General features: G+C 40.8%; 1 long non-coding RNA gene across 1 annotated transcript; it reads right to left on the reverse strand.

Moving 5' to 3' along the window:
* Window positions 1-5,480: 5,480 nt before the first annotated feature.
* Window positions 5,481-6,214, reverse strand: LOC117520312. Its single transcript, XR_004563597.1, has 3 exons — window positions 6,158-6,214; window positions 6,023-6,060; window positions 5,481-5,687 (listed from the first exon to the last, which is right to left on the reverse strand). It is a non-coding gene; the product is annotated as an uncharacterized LOC117520312 (long non-coding RNA).
* Window positions 6,215-6,619: the final 405 nt, after the last annotated feature.

Consider the following 6,619-nt stretch of genomic DNA (forward strand, 5'->3'; position numbering starts at 1 on the left):
AGGGTCTGAGTCCTAATTCATGCTGTAGATATTAATTTAAAATATTAAAATTTAAAAGCCACACGAATGGACGTGAAATCAGTTGATGACATCACAATGGTCAAGAAAACACATCATATGCCACAAATTCATGTTTGCTGTGTTCATACACCTTCTGGACTGACAAACTCAACTGATGATGTCACAAAGGTCAAAGCAATAGCTCATGTGTCACAAAGATCAGTGTGTGCACAGTTGAGAGTATTTCACCACAGCAGTGAGCAGAGCAACATTAGACATTTTATTCTCAGCCTTCAATCCTAAAAAGTTTCTTGACACAAATTAAAATGTATCTGACAAAGAAAGTAGTGACTTTTTCTCATGTAGTTCATTTGATTTGTTGCTATTTTGCTAAAAAGTTGTTGATTTAAACTGAACTCAAATGTATTTTTTTTTTCTTTCCTAACAAATCTAAATGTGAATGCTGGTTTTGCTGTTGTTATATTTCAGGTGAGCTGGATGGAGCATTACGGACTGAATGTGATGGAGGATGAACATCTGGTCACATCTCAGCCTCCAGCTTCTCCACAGACAACAGCAACCAAACCCAAGGAGCAAACAAACACAGACAGCATCAGTCAGTTTGGGGAGACTCCTGTGTCTGGATCAAAAATGTACTTGAAGAAACTCAGAGAGGAGCTGGCAGCCCAGGAGATGCATTTCAAGGAGGTGCTGGGAGCCCAGAATGAGGGTTTCAGGGAGGAGCTGGCTGCCCAGAAGAGGCACTTTCAGAAGGAGGTGGAGGCCAAAAATGAAAGTTTACAAACCAAGAAACAATGTTTTGTGGAAGAGATGGAAGTCAAGGTGCAAAGTTTTAGGCAGGAGATAGAAAGCCAGAAGGAGAACTTCCAGAAAGAGAGGGAATCTGAGGAGCAGAAATTCAGGGAGGAGCTGGCTGTCCAGGAGGGGAGATTCAGGGAGGAGTTGGCTGCCCAGAAAACACATTTTGAAAAGCTGCTGGAGGCCAACAGTGAAAGTTACACCTGGAAGGAGAGCAGTTTTCTGCAAGAGATGGCAGCCAAGGAGGAGCTGTTTAAGAAGGAGCTTCAAAGCCAGAAGGACAACTTCCAGAAAGAGCAGGAAGCTGAGGAGCACAGATTCAGAGAGGAGCTGGCATTTCAGGAGGAAAGATTCAGGGAGGAGTTGGCTGCTCAGAGAAGGTCTTTTGAAAAGGAGCTGGAGGCCAGTAAAGAAACTCTGAGATGGAAAGAGGACTGTTTTATAAAAGACATGGCAGAAAAGGAGGAAAGCTTGAAGCAGAACCTCGAAGGACAGAAGGACGAGTTTGAGAAGAAGCTGAAAGCTAAAGAGAAGACATTCAGAAAGAAGTTGGCAGCCAAGAGAAGACTCTTCAAAAAGGAGCTGGAAGCCAGCGATGAAAGATTCAGACTGAAGGAGGACAGGTTTATTGAAGTATTGGCAGCCAAGGAGGAGAGCTGTAAGGAGCTCCAAAGTCAGAAGGGCAACATCAGGAAAGAGCTGGAAACCATGAAAAGGAATTTTGAAGACCTGGAGGCAAGGAATGAAAGTTTCAGAGCAAAGGAGGAACGATTTGTAGAGGAGTTGACAGCAAAGGAGGAACGATTCAGGAATGAACTGAAAGCCCAGAAAGAACGTTGTCTTCAAGAATTGGAAACAACAAAAGAGAAGTTTGAGAAGGAACTGAAAAACCAGAACAAAATCATCACAGAATTGGAGAAAAAAGAAGCAAATTATCTGAAGGAGCAGAATGACAACAAAAAACACATCAAACAATTGGAGGAAAAAGAAGAGAAGAATCAGAAGCAACTGAAAGATCAAGAAGAACTGATCAGAGAACTGGAAACAAAAGTAGAGAACGATCGGAATGAATTGAAAAACCAGAAAGAACGAATCAAAGAACTGGAAGAAAAAGAAGAGAAATATCAGAAGGAACTGGCGAGAGCAAAGAAGACAAACAGGCTGATGTTGACAGGAATGTGCCTCTTTGCTGGTGTACTGACGACAGCATTTATTTATACAAAATAAACTCATCACATTTACATCCAGCAAGACTTGGAGGCTGAAACATCAGTCTGTAGATGATTGGACAGATGATCACATGATGCTTATTTTTAACAACGTTTCATGAGTATCAATGTATGTTTTATCCTGTTTGTCTCTTTTGTTTGTTTTAACTTTGTCTCTTTTGCTGCCTGTCTTGGCCAGGACTCTCTTGGAAAAGAGATTTTCAATCTCAATGAGCTTTTCCTGGTTAAATAAAGCTTTGAATTGAAGTGAATTTATTTTGCAGTGTTTTGTGACAGAATGTGACACACTGTTGTCTTGACAAAAATTTCACACTAAAATTTTAGTACCATTTCCTAAAACTTTGGCAATTTAACAAATTAAGTTTTTTTTTTAAATGACAAGGTCAAGGTCATTGGACTCAAAAGGTCACCAAGTCCAAAGGAAGAGAGAGGTCACCACAGAGCCGTACATGAGTACGAGAGACCGCAGTCGCAATGCTGCCGACTTAACATGATGAACGTCCCTTCACGGAGAGCGAGCCGGCGTTTTCACACCAGGCAACACACTGATGAAGTGCACGGATGTGAAATGTTTTTGTGTGCATTTTTAATGCAGAAGTAAATACGCGAGTGAACACGGAAAAAAGCTCGCAAAATACATGTTAAAATATCGTTCTTGCCTAGATATGGAGCCAGTAAAATTAATTTACATTAAATTATCTAAGGAAAGTATTAAACTTCGCCTGACACCCACACATTCTGAAATATTAGTGTTGAAAGTTTACACGGATCCGATCTGTTCCAGCTTCAATCAATGATCAATGACAAGTCACATTTTATTCCAGGCACTGCCGGTGTCGCCGACCAAATGTTCCCCCTAAAAATCTGTCCGCCCTGCCTTCACTGCGCATGCATCATTTCTGAGCGTCAGTAGCGACTCAGTGATTATCGCCTTGTTTCTGTTTAAAACTGACTTTAGAATGATTTAAGAGGTTTTACTTTGTCATCTGATGGTTAATAATCACATTATTCCCTTTGATTGCTTTAGGAGTTGGAGTCCGTCTCAGATGAGCTGCTGTGGTCCCAAATGACACATGCGCAGTGAAGGCAGGGCGGACCAATTTTTAAGGGGGACCGTTCGGCAGCAATATCAAGGTTCAGAAGTTGAACATGTCATAATCCAAACAAGTTAGTGCTGAAAGTTTACACAGATCCGATATGTTCCAGTTTCTGCAGATAAAACAAGGCACAAAATCAACTCTAGCTTATGTGGAGTTGGGGCATCCAGTGTAAAACGTGTCAAATCAATGTGCAGATGCATCTCAGATCTGCTGTGGCGACACTGAAGGAAAAAGGGAGAAGGTGGAAGAACATACTATGCCATCGTTGAGTAGGAACAATTTAAAAACAACACACTGACTGATATCTGGTGGTGAATTGAGTTAAGATGAAAGTTGTGCAAGGATGACCAGACAGCCAGCGTATCACTATTTATAGCAGTCCTTGGAGTGATGATGGGCCATACATTAGAAAAAAAAATTGCAACCATGGTTAGCATCGGTATAATCAGACACATGAACAATTAGCATATTTTGTGGTTATACTAATTGTAGGTATCAATTATGGTTCACAGTCATTCCCAGAGAACTTTTATTTCTGGTAAATGCACAATCAGCTTGTTGGCAGTTGGTAAAAACCCTTAGAGGCACAGTTATCCTGCATTCACATGTCCAGTGCATCCAGAAAGTATTCAGTGTTTCACTTTTCCACAATTTATGTTACAGCCTTACTACAGAATGGAGTCAATTCATTTCCCCCTCAAAACTTCTACTCACAACACCCCATAATGACAACATGAAAAGTTTATTTTTTGGAAATTTTTACAAATTTATTAAAAAAAGAAAGAAATCACGTGTACATATGTATTCACACCCTTTGCGCAATACTTTGTTGATGCTCCTTTGGCAGCAATTACAGCCTTAAGTCTTCCTGAATATGATGCCACATGCTTGGTGCACCTATCTTTGGGCAGTTTGGCCTGTTCCTCTTTGCAGCACCTCTCAAGCTCCATTAGGTTGGATGGTGAGTGTCGGTGCACAGCCATTTTCAGATCTCTACAAAGATGTTCAATCAGATTCAGGTCTGGGCTTTGGCTGGGCCACTCAAGCACATTCACAGAGTCATTGAAGGCACTCCTTTGATATCTTCGCTGTGTGCTTAGGGTCATTGTCCTGCTGAAAGATGAACCATCGACCCAGTCTGAGGTGCATTCTGGAGCAGGTTTTCATCCAGGATGTCTCTGTACATTGCTGCATTCATCTTTCCCTCAATCCTGACTGGACTCCCAGTTCCTGAAAAACTTCCCGACAGCATGATGCTGCCACCACCAAGGTTCACTGTAGGGATGGTGGCTGGTTTCCTCCAAACATGATGCCTCGTATTCTCGCCAAAGAGTTCAATCTTTGTCTCTTAGAATTTTGTTTCTCGTGGTCTGAGAGTCCTTCAGGTTCCTTTTGACAAACTCCAGGTGGGCTGCCATGTGCCTTTTACTAAGCAGTGGCTTCCGTTTGAACACTCTAGCCTATAGGCCTGATTCTTAGATTGCTGCAGAGGTGATTGTCCATCTGTAAGGTTCTCCTCTCTCTACAGAGGAATGCTGGAGGTTGGACACAGTGACCATCGGGTTTTTGGTCAGCTGCCTAACTGAGGCCCTTCTCTCCCGATCACTCACTTTAGACGGGCAGCCAGCTCTAGGAAGAGTCCTGGTGGATCTGAACTTCTTCCTTTTACATATGATGGAGGCCACTTATTGGTTCCTTCAAAGCAGCAGAAATGTTTCTGTACCCTTCCCCACATTTGTGCCTCCAGACAATCCTGTCTCGGAGGTCTACAGACAATTCCTTTGACTTCATGTTTGGTTTGTCCTCTGACTTGCACTGTCAACTGTGGGTCCTTATATGTAGACAGGTGTGTACTTTTCCAAATCTTGTCCAATCAACTGAATTTACCCCAGGTGGACTCCAATTAAGCTGTAGAAACATCTCAAAGATGATCAGTGGAAACAGGATGCAGCTGAGTTCAATTCTGAGCTTTGTGGCAAAGGCTGTGACTACTTATGGACATCTGATTTCTGAGTTTTTTTTTTTAATTTTAAGAAATGTGAAAAAAAAAACTAAAACAAACAAACAAAAACCCTTTTTTCCCTCACATTGTCATATGCAGAATTTTGAGGAAAGTTAGGCACACAGTCCAACCACTCGGAGCAGTGGGCAGCCACAGACCAGTGCCCGGAGACCAACTCCAGATGTGGAGACACTGCCTTGGTCAGTGGCAGAGAAAGGAGCAGACCTTTAAACTAAATCACAACCAACATTTCTCCAGATGGGGGGGGGGGGGGGGGGGGGGGGTACTTTTTATTGGAACTCTTTATTGGACTCTGTAAAAAAAAAAAAAAAAAAAAAAATTCACATATCCATATACATTGTGTGGCATATCAAATTTATCTTCTTTTTCTGATATCCAGAGTTGAACTGTTGTTGAAGTGTAGACACATTTGATGAAAGAACACCTGCTGGAGTTGTCTGAGCTATGCACTGGGTAAGAACAGGGACAGTTCTCTCTGATTCCAGGCTGTCATCTCATTTCTTTGCTTCTCTCTCCCTGTTCAGAAAATCACCAAGTTAACAGATGGTTTTAAATGTTAAAACAGTGATTTTTAAAAAAAAAAGTTTATTTCTTGCATTCTGATATTCTCTGTATTCGTTTCCTTTCTGCAAAATGTCCTTATTGGCAGCAATAATTTTGTCACCATAACCACATTAATGAGCAACAAACTATATTGTCATCATGTGAAAGGCACATGTCACTGTAGTCTGTGCTTTCTATGTTGATGGGTCACAGAATTTTTCATTCAGACACAATTCAGAATCATAAAAAGGTCAAAAAGTTCAAAATAACTTGTTTCTGTTTTGATTGCACTATATAATTATATTCACCTTACAGACCTGTTCTGTCACGGACACACCATCTTCTCCTGAGGGAACATTGAAACATATCAGGTTGCGTTTACTTTCACAGATATTTTTGTACTCATGAGTTGAATGTGTGCGGCAAACATCTGCTCAGCTCACCGCTGACACATGAAGAGTCCAATCATTATTAGAAGAGAAGCAAGGTCCACTGTGATCATTTAATGAGATATGTGCCAGCCTCCTGGCGCATATCTCATTATATGGTACCTTAAATTACTTGGTACCTTAGTCGGCTTTACAAAAATAATAAAATTACTTGTTAAGTTTGAAGAATTAGATTTACCAATTTTGTTATTGTGTTTGGGATTTTGCACTATTGCTTGTTTAGTTGTGTTTTGAAATTTTTGTGCATTGATTAATTGATTAAGTGACATTGTTCGTGCACATTTCTTTGGTATTGTTGTTATAGTATAGTATACTGTATATATACAGTATATTTATATATGTATACATTCTTTATTTTCTATGGTATAAGGGGAGGGTATCTGTAAGCTTCTCTTCTGCTGACTCCCTTTCGGCCACATGAGTACACTGTTAAGTTGCTCTTTTTATGAGTTTTTG

The sequence above is a fragment of the Thalassophryne amazonica genome, chromosome 11 (genome assembly GCF_902500255.1).
Source record: "Thalassophryne amazonica chromosome 11, fThaAma1.1, whole genome shotgun sequence".
NCBI classification, from domain to species: domain Eukaryota; kingdom Metazoa; phylum Chordata; class Actinopteri; order Batrachoidiformes; family Batrachoididae; genus Thalassophryne; species Thalassophryne amazonica.